This window comes from Manduca sexta, chromosome 13 (genome assembly GCF_014839805.1).
Source record: "Manduca sexta isolate Smith_Timp_Sample1 chromosome 13, JHU_Msex_v1.0, whole genome shotgun sequence".
Taxonomy (NCBI): Eukaryota; Metazoa; Arthropoda; class Insecta; order Lepidoptera; family Sphingidae; genus Manduca; species Manduca sexta.
In genome coordinates this window covers 8,722,920-8,737,855 of record NC_051127.1, presented here as the reverse complement: position 1 = coordinate 8,737,855, position 14,936 = coordinate 8,722,920, and the positions used below count along the sequence as shown (strand labels likewise).

Genomic DNA, 14,936 nt, shown 5'->3' with positions numbered 1-14,936 from the left:
AGAATATTAGGGAAGAATTAAATTTATAATTATTTATTTATTTTCACTGCATTCTATCCCCCTTATTCATGGACGTTTTTTATCTATGGACGGTGTAGCATTGCTGCGATAACAAGTCTGTTTCTCATACATAGGGCTGTTGTGATTGGCTAATATTGAGATACAATTTAAATCTAGTTGGCTGCCAGATAAAGCTGAACAAACAGCAAGCCGTCAGATAAACAAAGCTGAGGAACAGACTTGTTATCGCAGCAATGCTTCGTCGTTAGATAAATAACGTCGATGAATAAGGGGGTATGTGTATAGGCAGCGTTAATGCCATAGACATTCTGTAACAGTCGATCTAAAGTAGTAGAAGAGAAGGCAGGTGGTGAAATTATTGCGTATTGTGAAAAAATGTATACTCATTTCAATTTTAATCTCATACGTGCATTGCATGGGTGTTATTACATTATGAGGGTAATATAATTTAATGTTATTGCATTTTTAAAAGCAATATCATCTCGTAAATTAAACGTATTTAATATCAATATAATGAAATGATGTATTTCTGTAACTCGTGTGAAATATTATGCAAAAAATGTATTTTAAATTGTTAGGTCTGTGAAAATAATTGGAATATTTTATTGCTGTAATCGAATAAAAAATATTTGCATTGTATTTTGGGGCAGTGATAAATACAGGTTTCAAAGATATAATGAATGGCAATATAGGCTCAGGTTTCGACGTCAAAACGACTAAAATCGGAACCCTTTTATCGCCTAAGGGGTAGGCAGAAGAGTAGGTCACACTTTTGACTGAACTCCCGACTTTTGAATGATACAGAGTAAAAAATCCCAATATCACTGCTCGACCCGGGGATCGAACTCGAAACCTCAGCACTGCAGACGTACCGTGATACAACTACGCCACGGATGCAGTAAAATAAAATAAACATGAAAAATTATTCAACCTTTTTAAAATAAACGTATTCATAGTTCATGCTAACTCCATATATATAACGTAACCTACTATTAAATTAAATTATACATGTAATTTTACGTACAAATCCGGGACAACACGTCATTTTTCATTGACTACATACATAAAACATGAACGATGAAAACCAATACATTTCAAGCGTCGACTGCTAACATCAACAAAACATATGACAATGGGACGTTAATACGTATTTTACAATATTAACGCGCATGTTATGAGCAATTGACGCCGTCTCTACTACACGATAACGCTCGTTTGATGCGACTATAAATCGCGTAGCTAAAACTACAAGAGAAATTATGGCTTCTGAATTATGCATAAACCGGTACGCGTTGGAGGTTGTAAAATTGTGTTGTCGATGGCTCGACCACTGGCTGTATTAGCTAAACTGACGGTTGTGTTACTGGCAATTGCTGTTGCGTAACGTTCTTATTTCAAAATTTAAATTTTCGAACATATGGATTTTGTAGCTATAACTATAGAGTTTATATATAAATTTATTTTTATCTTGACTAGCTGCCTTTGTGGCGTAGTTGTAATGCGTACGCGGTACGATTATTGTGCTTAGGTCCTGGGTTCGAATCCCGGGTCGGGCCAAAATAATTGTGACTGGGTTTTTCCATCTTAAAAATTACTCAGTCGCAGTTCGGAGTCAGGAAGTTGGTGTGGATACCCCCGTGCGTCGGAAAGCACGTAAAGGCGTTGGTCCTGCGCCTGATCTCTCTCCGGTCATGTCGGATTGCCGTCTCACTGTACTATGAGAGTGAAGGAACAGAGAGTGCACCTGTGTATTGCGCACACACTTGGGCACTATAATATATCCCGAGTACATGGCTTGATCTTCTTTGAGATTGGCCACCGTGGCCGAAATTCGACTAAGAAGGATTCATTTATTCATATTTTCACTAACGCAATTCTATAACCGTTACCATTACCAAGCATATCCCTTATATAACACAGAAATTGTACTAGCGTAATAAAAATATACTACTGTACACCTTTTTCTCGGATTGTTTAACAGACATCAAATATGAAATTGAGTCTGAATATATATTTCTCGACACGTGTAACCTTTTTACGTATGGTTTGATCTTGCGAAAATAAGGAAAAACATTATTGAATGAAATATATATTTATTCTATGATACAGGTATTCCTTTAAGTTACATAAGATAATCGATTAAATAAAACAAAAGGGGCCCTAACACCTTTACATAGATGTGATTTTTGTTGCTTCGAATGACGAGACGAGCTTGCCGTTCGCCTGATGGTAAGCGATACGACCGCCCATAAACTGTAGAAACATCATACAACATCTTGAATTACAAGGTATTATTTGGTATTCCACTGTGCTTGCCATCCTGAGGCATGAGATCTTAAGACTCATTATGTCCAGTAGTTACACTGGCTGCAATGTCCTTCAAACCGGAACACAACAGTGACTACACACTGCTGCTTGGCGGCAGAAATAGACATTGCAGTGATACCTACCCACGCGGACTCTCACATATGAGAGACCCACCAGTGCAGTGAATATTGTGTAAAATTCCAGTTGCCAGTTGTAAGTTCGATAATAACCGCGCCGGCCGTCCGATCGTCTCGCAGTAAACAAATGACTTCTAGTTTATAGCGAAATCAGTTTATACGGGTAAGTATATTGCATTCTTTACGATACCGTACGATATGAGTCAAGAATTTGTCCGCGAGGAGCGCTGGAACTGAACAACGCCGGTTTACGATCGAACATTTTCTAGAATATTATAGTTTAAGATGCTTTATATATTCTTGTATTATCATTTAAACTTAATCTTCCTCGCGGTCGCCCTACTTAATGGCGTCAAAAGCGGTTTGCTTGATTTAAATTCTTAGTAATTTGTATACATTTCTATTTGAAACATTAATATTTGTAATTATTGGCATAAAGTCTGTTTTAGGTATGAATTCGGTTCTTCGATAAAAATATTTTTTAGCTCAAAGGGTGATAATCTTTAATACATTGTCAAAATCATATATGTTTTATGTCCATATCTGAAACTGGAAATTTAACCTCTTTATAATATTTGTATGGATTTGGGCTGTATCCGATAAGGGTAGGGCTTGCTCGCATTACTAAGCGCCGTTGGCAAATGTATACTTCGTACCATCTGTATAGCCAATTTTCGGACAGGACAAGATGGTAAATGATATTCTGGTTAAAATAGGTAGTCAATAATTTAGATTTTGCTTTGGTTATTGGTAAATTTCTTACACATTAATTATTCATAACTGTGATAATCAAATACTTATAATTTTAAAAACATTGCCACAGGATTTTCATATTTTCTGTCTTTTTCGTTAGGAATACATAAATATAAATATATTAGAAATCTTAACAAGCTATAGTTAACAATGAACCATGTATTAAAATATGATCAAAAAAGAAATACGTACCTACTTTATACTATATAGGTTTGTACGAGAGCCACGTATGAATATTACTTATGATAATACAGAAGTTAGTGCGTTTGGATTGTGAAGCATCGTTTCTAGGCCAAAGCAATAAGTCTGAAATATAATTTGTCACATAAATGGAGTACAATAGTTTTACAAGTAAAGTCGGATGTGAGAACTAGCTTGTCACATTTCATAAGGTTTAAGATTAATTGACTCGGAATACTTAATATGTCTGTATGGTCACTTTTTTTTAGTACACTTAATCTATACTATTATATAAAGCTGAAGAGTTTGTTTGTTTGTTTGTTTGTTTGTTTGAACGCGCTAATCTCAGGAACTACCGGTCCAAACTGAAAAATTCTTTTTGCGTTGGATAGCCCTATGTTCGTGGAGTGCTATAGGCTATATATCATCACGCTATACCCAATAGGAGCGGAGCAGTAATGCCTAATCTCAGGAACTACCGGTCCGAACTGAAAAATTCTTTTTGCGTTGGATAGCCGTTTGTTCGTGGAGTGCTATAGGCTATATATCATCACGCTATACCCAATAGGAGCGGAGCAGTAATGGCTAATCTCAGGAACTACCGGTCCAAACTGAAAAATTCTTTTTGCGTTGGATAGCCCTATGTTCGTGGAGTGCTATAGGCTATATATCATCACGCTATACCCAATAGGAGCAGAGCAGTAATGGCTAATCTCAGGAACTACCGGTTCGAACTAAAAAAATCATTTTGTATTGGATAGCCCTTTGTTCGTGAAGTGCTATAGGCTATATATCATCACGCTATGACTAATAGGAGCAGAGCAGTAATGGCTAATCTCAGAAACTAGGAGTTTGAACTGAATAATTCTTTTTGTGTTGGACAGCCCTTTGTTCCTGGAATGCTATAGGCTATATATATCGTCACGCTATGACTAATAGGAGCGGAGCAGTAATGAAACATGATGCAAAAACGGGGACAATTATAGTTTTGAGAGCTTCTGTTGCGTGCGCTGCGTAAACGGTTAAAGTTATGCAACAATAATGTATGACGGGATTGTTCCTCTTAAAAAGTTCTACAAAAATATATCATAAAACAAAGTCCCCCACTGCATCGGTCTTCCCGAACGTGTTAGACTCAAAAACTACCCAACGTATTAGGATAAAATTTGGTATGGAGACAGTTTGAGACCCTGGGAAGAACATAGGCTCCCGGGAAAATATATAGCGTGACTTTTATAACGGAAAACTTTAGCCCGAAAAACTTTATAACGCGGGCGGAGCCGCGGGCAAAAGCTAGTCAATTTATATTTGCTATTAAATGAGGTGGCGAGCATATGGCTCGGATGGTAAGCGATATGACCTCTCATAAACCACATACAAGAATTTGAATTACAAAGTGCTGCGTGGGACTCCACTGCGTTCGTCAACCTGAGACATGTATTTTACTTATGCACTTTATTTTGGACCCATATATTTGTAAAACCAAATTGTGTTTGGTATTTCATCGAAAGTTGGATTAACCCGATCATAGAAACTTTTATAAATAGTTATCTCTTCATTCAAATTAAAACTATTTTTTGGAATTATCGCGGTTTTAATATTTCAGTTTTCCGTGACCACGAAGGCTGCAAAGTCTCCGAAGCGGCGCGAGAAAACTAAAATATTAAAGCCGCGATAAATTCCGAAAAATAGTTTTAATTTTAATGTCTAACATTCGCGTAAACATAAAAAATCATTATCGTTATTTCTTCGACGTAAATATTTAGTATTGTTTTTTTCGTATATATACTTATGCCATTAGGGATTGCAATCCGGTACAAATTTAAATCCGGCCGGATTCAGCCGGAATCACGAGAATTCCGCCGGATCCGGCCGGATCCTGATTGGTATTTTGGGTGTTCAACATAGCGCATATTTCTAACTTCATGGCATAATATAAGGAATAATCTACGGGGAAAAATAGAAACGATTTTGTGCGAAAATCAACCCTTATTTATTTATAATTATTATCAGTCAGTTATTATGTAATAATCAGCCTCAAAGATTACAAGCAAGTGAATTATTTATGGTTTAAATTAAGTTAAACCCGTTCATAAAAACTAAATTAAATCAACATCAAATTCTTCTATATTCTAAATTAAAATTTTCAAAATCAACAGCTTATGGATACTATACCCATGCATTAATTACAGCACAGATCACTTTTCTTGTTGGAAATACGCTCTTAGAAAACAAATTGTATTCGTAGTATCATCCTTAAGCCTACTTCTCAAGGAACTGCAAATATAACCATCGGCCGAAAAAGCCCTTTCAGCTTCAAACTGGTTGGTTTCACTAAAGTCAAAGTCATATATTAGAGACAAGTATTTCCCTCTATCTCCTTCAGTTTCATAGGCGCTCATTTCTTTCTTAAGTATTTTTTCATAATCTCAAGATCATGGCAACATCGCGCGCCTCGGTTTTGCATACGCCGTGTTTTTTAGTACTTTCGCACGGTTTTGATAAGAGAAATTACGTTTTTCTTAATATATCGGAACCGGCCTCCGGATCCGGTGATATTGTTGGATCCGGTAGGCAACGAAAACGTACCGGATCCGCCGGACCGGATTGCAATCCCTATATGCCATATTTACCTTAATGATTTCTCTCGGGATATGAAAGTATAGCAGATGTTTTAGGAAGACGATTATAATGCTCGTAAGCTAAAACGACTTTTGTTCTAAGGTAGGAAGAGTTTACAAAATTGAGTTTTCTTGACGTAATATATAAAGTTATGCCAAGTTCTATAAACATATCGTTCTTATATGTTACAGTTTGTAATTTATTTCAATGCGCCGGAGGACTTTATAAATGATATCGACGGTTGAGACACACATTGACGTAAGACATGTTTTTCGAAAAAAATATTTGGGTTAATAAAACATAGAAAATAGTGCTGATGTTAAATATATATGAAACTTAGTGTCGTAAAAAATGTTCAACCGTCTATATTATTATTTGTCTATAAATTGTAATTAGTCTATTGGAACTATGACTTGATTGTCATTGCATCGGAAACACAAAATTAATAAATAAATGTATATTTCATAATTTCATTATAATTTATTATTAAGTATTTCCAATCGAATTTACTAAGACAATTGATGTATGAATCGATGCTAAGGTTCCTAGTAGACACTATCAACTTGTTATCGAGAACTAAACAATTATCAGTTTGTTCGTTTGCGCGAAATCTAATATGGCACAATTTCCAGGCAAACCCTATGCAACACACAAATCTACATGAAAAGAATGCAAGTGGAATGCGGACGTTTAATATCGGAATTCCTAATATACTTTTTAAGCCAATATCGTATGCAGCACGTTATAGGCCGAAGCAACAAAACTTGGACGTCGTTTACATAAGTATGCAATATAAATCCAAATGGTATACGCTTTAGTCGGTTATTCTTATAAGAATGCGATCGATACGTTCAGCCGCTCGCTAACTTGTTTCATTAAATTCAAATTTCGTGTTTCACTTATTAATTGAGAGGCGGTTGTCTTGATATAACGATCGTAGTTCTATAGATGCTTACCTCCTGGTAGGCAAAGACTGTGGCCCTTTCATTGCTATTGAGTAGTCTGTGAGTGGAGAATGATGCTTTCCATTAGGCAAATCGCTTGCTCGTTTACTTAATAACGCATAGAAAAAAAGATTATATCAAAATAAACTGTCATTTCGATCGAAATTTTGCAATAATTTCTGTATAGTTGCCGATAGGATTTTACAATCGTTAGCTACCGCCCTTGGCAACGCCTGCGTACCGGCACACCGGCACACTTTTTATATTCCTGTCATTCCTGCATGGAAGTTTTCGGCTCGTTCCAAGGACTGCGGAAGGGTTCGCAGATACTGATAATTGGAAAGTTGCCGTTTCTATTTCAAGTTTTGTTCGTAACACCCAACCGTCGTATAGTTTTGTATTAGGTGTCTATCTTAATAGAAACTTCGAAGTTTTTGGTTAGCAACCAGACGGTTTTGTTTGTAGATAAAACTTAGTATTAAGAAGAGTTATCATGCGAATTGTCTGAAGATTCGGCGACCGTTTGACATAAAGGAGTGTTTGCTTTAATAAGTTTAATTCAGATTGTTGAGGTTTGTTGATATAACGTTTTGGTTGCGAAAGCAAAGTTAATAACTAAGCCGTTTATATTAGAACAATTAAGTTTTACAAGTTCATGTAACGCAATTCACTTAAAGTTTGCAACATAATCACATTTCTCCAAGTTGAAACTTGGACGTGTTCTGAGCCGCCTCGGTAACTCTCACAAAACATAAATGAAACAGATACTTCACTTGAAAGCTAATTTTGGTCGATATTCGCTCCTGGACTGTGATGAGTTCCGCGTACATTTTTAAAAAATCTTCAATATCTTTGAGTGATATTTAATAATAATTCGCCTTTATAGCGGGAATTTAACGCTAAGTGGTGGAATCATAGTAGATTGCTCCCACGAGTTGCGTCCAGTTGGGACTATATCTAATAAGACAAGAATATTTATAGTGGCCGTCGAGGGACATCAAAGTTTTTCAATTATAGTGTTTACTCCATGAACCAACATAAGTTGTAATATTTCCGGGCGTGTTTATAGTTTTTATTTATATTTCTTTTCTTTTAAAAAATCTGTGATTCTTCTGGTATTGAAGATCACTTTAATATGAATTATGAACTCAACATTCATTTATATCACGGACTATTTCACATAAATTTACTCAAATCCATTTCAGTTTTAATTAAATACTCTATAGAAATTCTAACTATGCGTGTTAACAAGATATGCAGATTGTAGTACTCATGGAGAGGTTTGTTCAAACACTGATATATCTGGCGGTTCGCGTGGAGCCGATGACTTACGATTACGTCGCTGGAACCCCCACTTAACTGCTACATATTGCTTCACTTAACTCAAAACCCGGCCTGGAAAGTATTGTGAACGGAACTGCACGCCGGGCGAAGACGTTTACGAACGTAGATATATTGCACAGGGCATAAACTGCGACTATTAATAAAATTGCATACGACAAATAGTATTGTAGCATTATTATTTTCTTGTGATCAGGTTGGAAATGTGTTTTCAATGTTGAGGGTCAAGTTTTGAAGAGAGGGTATAAAACCTGCATAGGAACGGAATTTGGAGTCATGAAGTCAATTGGGTCGATGTTAATTAACAAAGATATTATCGCGATTATAATTTAAACGATATTACATCCACTTTTCGTTGATCATAAAGATATTTAACAAAAATTGTTAATTACTTTACAGTATTATTCGGACGATATGAAATTATGCAGCCCTCCAAATAAATGTACCGTATATTCATGCGGAAACTGAACTGGTATTTTCAAGTGGGGCTCGTTTACAATTTAAAATTCTGCGATAAACATATGTAGATAAGCTGAGGCATAATAAATTCTGGAGCGAGGCGGTGCCGAGGTACTGGGGCAGTCGAGTTAATAAAATCACTTTGTTAGTCAATTCCACCGTGCCTCTAGATATCATTATGTAACATGCTAAAATTCAGATTCATTTATTATTCAACAAATAAACGTAAAGATAAATTTATAAAATACTTAACGTAAGGACTTCTTAGAACTTGTAAAGGAACAAAATATTTCGTGAAGAATTAACTCGTGAAATATATCTCGAGACGCGTAAAATTCTGCCTACTGTGCCGTGTATAGCGGAAAAAATAAAAAAGTGTACTCTGAAGTGCGAACAATATTTGTAAATTAGCTAGGCGCGGGGCGAGGGACGAGGGCGGCGCGGGGCCACGCTTCCCGTCCCAACTGAAAGCGTCGCCACTCCAAACGTGATATCGCAGTACATTATTGTAATAACAGCACTCGGCGGCCTCTTTGACTGCCACGGGTCGTGTGTAACCTCTCATTTTCCTTACCGAAATTCAAAGGAGCTCTAACAAAGCTTTGTTTTGCATCGCGCGCTCGACGAAAGCCGCTGAAAGGCTGGCTTTTTAGATAAGGTTCTCTTATAAATTTTCAGCACAGAGCAGACATTTTGCGCTAAAGTTTTTCAGTGTGGGAATGCGAACATCTGCTGCGATTCTCATTCTAGTTTCGAGGGTCGACATTTTGTGGCGCTCGAGTTATTTGCGAAACCGTTTTTCTCGTTAAAGGGGTAATTATATTTGGAGTGTAAATGAAAATGTAGGTGAGCGGTGCGGCACTGCGCGGCGCGGCGACTCGGTTCGTTTGAGACGTTCTAAGAACAGTTTGTTTGTGAACGAATGATTGAGTCAAAGTATTCATATTTCTAAATATTGTATTTCAATTTATAGGAAAATCGGCTCTAAATCTAATATCCCTGCGAATATTTATGTGTTTTATTTGTTCTTTTGATAAATTATAAGAAGAGTCGTTGGCGTGCTTTAATTTGGCGAGAGTTTATAAATATTAATTGGACACTCGTCAATGTAAATTTAAGTAGCTTTTTTGCGTCTTTAGCGGCTGTAGTTGTTAGTTAATTTGTGAAAGCGCAACGTTTCCGTTCATTAATACGAATGACAAAATAAAACGAAAAAAGCATTTTAAAATTTCGTCGACCGTTTTGCCAACTGTACAAAGTAAATAGTATTTGGCATGAACAATTTTTGTTTCATACAGTTTAATAACGAGTCTACAACTATCGCGGTGTGGTCTCAGGTTCGTATCCCAGATCGGGTATTGATATTGGGTTTTTCTGTTCAATATCAGCTCGAGGTCTGTGCCCGGTAAGTGGCAATGGGCCTATTCCAAGGGACTTAACATAGATGGCGATGTGGGTGTGTTACACCACTGCCTACCCTCTAAAAAAGGAAAAGGCATGATGCTATGTATGTAGAATAAAGTCTAGTATGCCGCTTATCTAATGTTAAGCATCATAAACAGTGGCTGTCAGTGGAGAAGGGTCAATATAACCCGATCCTTACCGACTTCCCTTCCGTAACTTATGTAAAATCTAATTTTCGTTGAAACGGTTTGTAGATAGCATTTATGCGTATTAGTAGTACACACACATCATCACGCATTTATCCCCGAAGGGGTACGCAGAGGCAACCAGGGCAGCCACTTTTCGCCGAGTGTGTTCCATCCCAGGATGTGATAGGGGGCGAGCCTATCACAAAATCGGGCACAAATTTCAGACTCCGGGCTGATACTGAGCAGAAAAACCCAAATATCACTTTGCTCGACCTGGGATTCGAACCCAGGACCTCCGAGCGCTGCCGTACCGCGCATGCAGTACAACTACGCCACCGAGGCAGTCGCATATTAGTAGTATATAGGTATAATATGTTGTGTCGGGTTCCTTAACGGAAATTGTCACCCTTCGCCACTGGTAGCTACACCATCTAAAACATAGACTTCGAAAGCTTTGCAGTGCAGATACTAGGGTATTGTATTCGCGTTTAAGAGACAATAAATTTATAATACATTCACACCTTTATTCCCGAAGGGTTAGAGGTGACCAGGGAACCCATTTTTCGCCATGTGAGTTCCATCACGTCATGTCATAGGGAAGAGCCTATGTCATAACGGGCACATATTTCCGATTCGAGATGACACTGATTAGAAAATCTTAATATCACTGCTCGACCTAGAATTTCAGAGTGATAGTCATACCGCGCACGCATACAACCAACCTTTGACGCCACCGAGGCAGTCAATAATAAAAACAGTAATAGCTACTGCACTACTTTATAGGAATAAAGCACTAATGTAATCGTTCATAGTATTGAATTTGTTGTTGTTTGTTGAATTGAATTGATTTGTATACATTACTATTAGACACGTTTGGGACGTCGGCTTGTTTCACATAACTCGTTATATTGTCGAAAATAATTTATTCACCAATCTTTTACAAAAGATTATTTGGTGGTATAATCAGGGCACTAGATTTTAATTTTCTTTTGACAGTCTCCTCTCACCGCCTTTAATATAACTGCAAGATCCGCCGAGAACTTACAGGAGTTGTATTCAGCTATTATTACTACACAGCTGTTATTCAATTAATACTTCAATAGGTATAAACCGGCAGGCATTATTGCGCCGATTGGCGAGGGATAATCATCATTCGTCAACACTATCTGAATACCATTCCAATTACTATTAAAACCACTTACTTTCATGAATAAAAACATAAAAGCAGATCGGCACGTCATTATAATATATTGATTATTTAATTTTTTTATTTATATGTTAGTAATAAGGCGTTAAAATACCACTTACCAATGACGGACAGTTTTATTTGAAAATTCCGTGTCGGCGAATTCTTGAAGTCGACACGACATCGGTATACTCCCTCGTCGTCCAGTTGGACGGTGTCGAGTGTGAGTGCGGCGGGCCGGGCCACCGTGGCGAAGTACGCCCGCGGGCCGAACGCGTGAGGGTCTGACCACTGCAGCGCCTTGTTGAAAGAGCGCCCGCGCACGTCGAAGCTGGAACAAACATGGAATTAGATTTGTCTAATATTGGAAGTTTAGTAAGAATGGTAAGGTAATTGACAAAAAGTGGGAAAGTGGATGGTGGCAGTAATTAATATATCGGTGTTTGTCGGTACTTCATCGACGGAGAAGGGACGAAATAAAAAGTATTGAGCAATGCGTTTTTTGATCAATGCTTTTTTGTAAAAATATATAAAAAGGCTAATACAACTTGCAATTCATAAATGTTTGGTTTAATTTAGTTTTATATTAAATACTTAATTTAATACTAGTATGTCACATATACTGTTAAGTTGTCATTGAAAATGGCTACACTTATTATTACTTACTGAGAAATTACTAATAACTTTAGCAATTTTCGGTTTCATAATAGTACATTTTTTTAATAAAATTTTATAAAAGGAACAACCAGCAAAGGTCAATGAATGACTGAATGACTCATAACATATACTTCAAGGAATTGTTCAGTTTCGCGGCAACAAGTTGACAGCGGCTGCGCGATTCCTAACTCATAGGTAGTCAAGTTTTATACTACGTATCAACAACATATTAAAAAAATATATATATTAAAATGTTCTAACCTTTCTAAACGGAAACATTGAACATTGAAATAAAACTGCCAGTGTTATTTCAAGATACCTGAAAAATAAATACTCTTTGTACCATTTTTCACATTTCGAATATTATTTTAGTCTGTTTGTATTTTTACTATCTGTTTCAGATGTTCGGTTGAGCGGACTGCTATTTAAATATTAGAATTAAATGAAAGGTTTGATAATTTCATTCAACGTTTAATGGTTTAAATGAAATAGGTTTGCTAATATTTAGGAAAATGTTAAACTTGCCCACAGACCCAAAATTACTGACAATATAATTTTTTAAACAGACCCCACAGTCCACACCGGGGGGACAAGCGAATGGGATACTACGAACCCCCCGGATTAACGACTGCGAGGCCCTGGAGGAAGAGAGGAAGAGGAGAAATAGAGGGGAAAGAAGGGGGAAGGAAGAGGAAGTAATAGGATGGGCGGAGAGGAAAGGGAGGTGAATTGTTCTACGAGTCCCTGTCAGACCCCCCATGTGAACTTGCAACCATGGGGGTGTAGGCATCACCTATAGTGTGCCTAGGTCCGCGACATAATGTCCCCCGTGCATGGGCGTGCATTCGGTGTGGAGACCGAGCGCACAAGAATTGCCTCGGGGGGGGGGGGGGGGTGACAATATAAATTTAAGTCGTAGTATTATATTTTCAAGCTACATTTTTTATATAAGGCTGTTTCTTTGGTTGATATTAATGAAACAAAACCTTAGTTTAGCCGAAGCAGCGGCGACCTATCATGTTGGATATGGGCAAGCCAAAGCAGCACAACAAAAAATCGTCTCAATTTCACATAAAACGAGTAAGTACATTAAATAATAAATACCAGTCACGACCACTGAAAGAAAGTTCTTGTAATGTTCAATGACAAATAATCTATATCAATCATAATCAACGACTCTCATAAAAAGTAACACAATGTGTTGAGTGTCGACGCGCAATGTTTTGATTTGAAATTTCGTCACATACCTACTGTGCCTTCTTAATTGTGGAAATAATGAGGTTACATTTCGCTGTTTACTGAATTTATTTAATGGAATCATTGCGTTCATATCTTTGTGAATTAGAATATCTGTAACAGCGCCGATTAAATCATTATTCTTAACCAGTAGTGTCCCAAACACTTGTCACATTCGAAAAAATGTGCTAAACCGACGATACAACTAAGGTAATAGTACACTAGTTAGTATGGGAGCATCCTCTACGTCAATTAGTTTTAGTTACTTATCTAAATACATTATAAGGTTCTTTAACTCAGGTGTACATTTCGCGTCCCTGGCCAGCTTGTTGATAGTTGTTGTTTTTCATCATAACCTAACAAATTTACTTTGTTCTCATCTATCAAAATTGCACACACTTGGAACTATTATAAGGTATTATTGCACTCATCTTTTTTATATGTAAATGTTTAAAAATAACTCAAAAACACGTTATAAACATAAATACTTTAAAAATGTATCGCCCACTCAATCAAAACAAACAACTGGTGTTGCCAGCTACTAATCGCAAATTATACTTATTATTTATACTGAGAATATACGAAAGTTTTAAATAAAATACATTCAATAAGTAAAATAATAATTATTTTGTAAATAGAATTATGTCAATTCTAAAATCATTAAATGTATATGAAACATAAAAGATTATTCATTCAAATGAGGAATATTAAGCATAATAAATGTTATATACATATAATTAGAAGTAAGTTCAGACTTGACAACACTGTTTTTACAGCATGGCTTTATTTCTAGTACTAATTGCTATATAAATCTACTAAGGTCAGTCGGGGGAAGTGCGCCATAAAATTTTCATAGCTGGATTCAATGTAAAATAATTTCTTTTTGTGCTGACTTAAGAATGTAATTTTATTAATTTAAGAATATTTGGTATTTTGTGATAACAATCTATAGCTATTCAAGGAAATCGGACCATAAATTAATAATATTTTGCTCAAAGTAAAAAATGGTAGTAGGCGCACTTGCCTCTGGAAATGGGGTAAGTGCGCCTGTGTAAAAAAAAACGCCAATATGGAACATTATAAAGAAAACACTCATTTTAGTCCATAGAGAAATAAGTTTTACTCACATTGCTCTTGGATAATTTTTAATCACTCAATATTATAACAAACTATGGCTGTCAAATCAAATTCGGGGTAAGTGCGCCATATGTTTGTAAATCAGGGCTTCAAAACATTTTAGATTTTTTTTTGCTATATTTAGGTATTAATATTATAGTTTTGTGTGCGGATATGTTGGAATAAAAAATGGTAGCCCTAATACAAAATCCATTTTATTTCTAAAAACTAAAAAAAAAAACATACAAAAATGTAGGAATTAACAATTTTGAATGCCTTATAACTCAATTACTTAGAATTTGGCCTTATGACATTTAATATCTTTTAGCTGCATTATACCCAGATAACGTGCCTGATCGAACAGTTGCAACCTCGTCACGTAAAG

General features: G+C 36.4%; 1 protein-coding gene across 1 annotated transcript in view; it reads right to left on the bottom strand.

Moving 5' to 3' along the window:
• Positions 1 to 13,882, bottom strand: part of LOC115452110 (hemicentin-1) — a 56,529-nt gene extending 42,647 nt beyond the window's left edge. Inside the window, exons 1-3 of the mRNA XM_037438327.1 lie at positions 13,742 to 13,882; positions 12,461 to 12,464; positions 11,665 to 11,873 (exon numbers count right to left, since the gene is read on the bottom strand). The gene's annotated coding sequence lies outside the window, so the exon portion shown is untranslated. The remainder of the gene's footprint in view (positions 1 to 11,664; positions 11,874 to 12,460; positions 12,465 to 13,741) is intronic.
• Between the last annotated feature and the right edge of the window lie 1,054 nt (positions 13,883 to 14,936).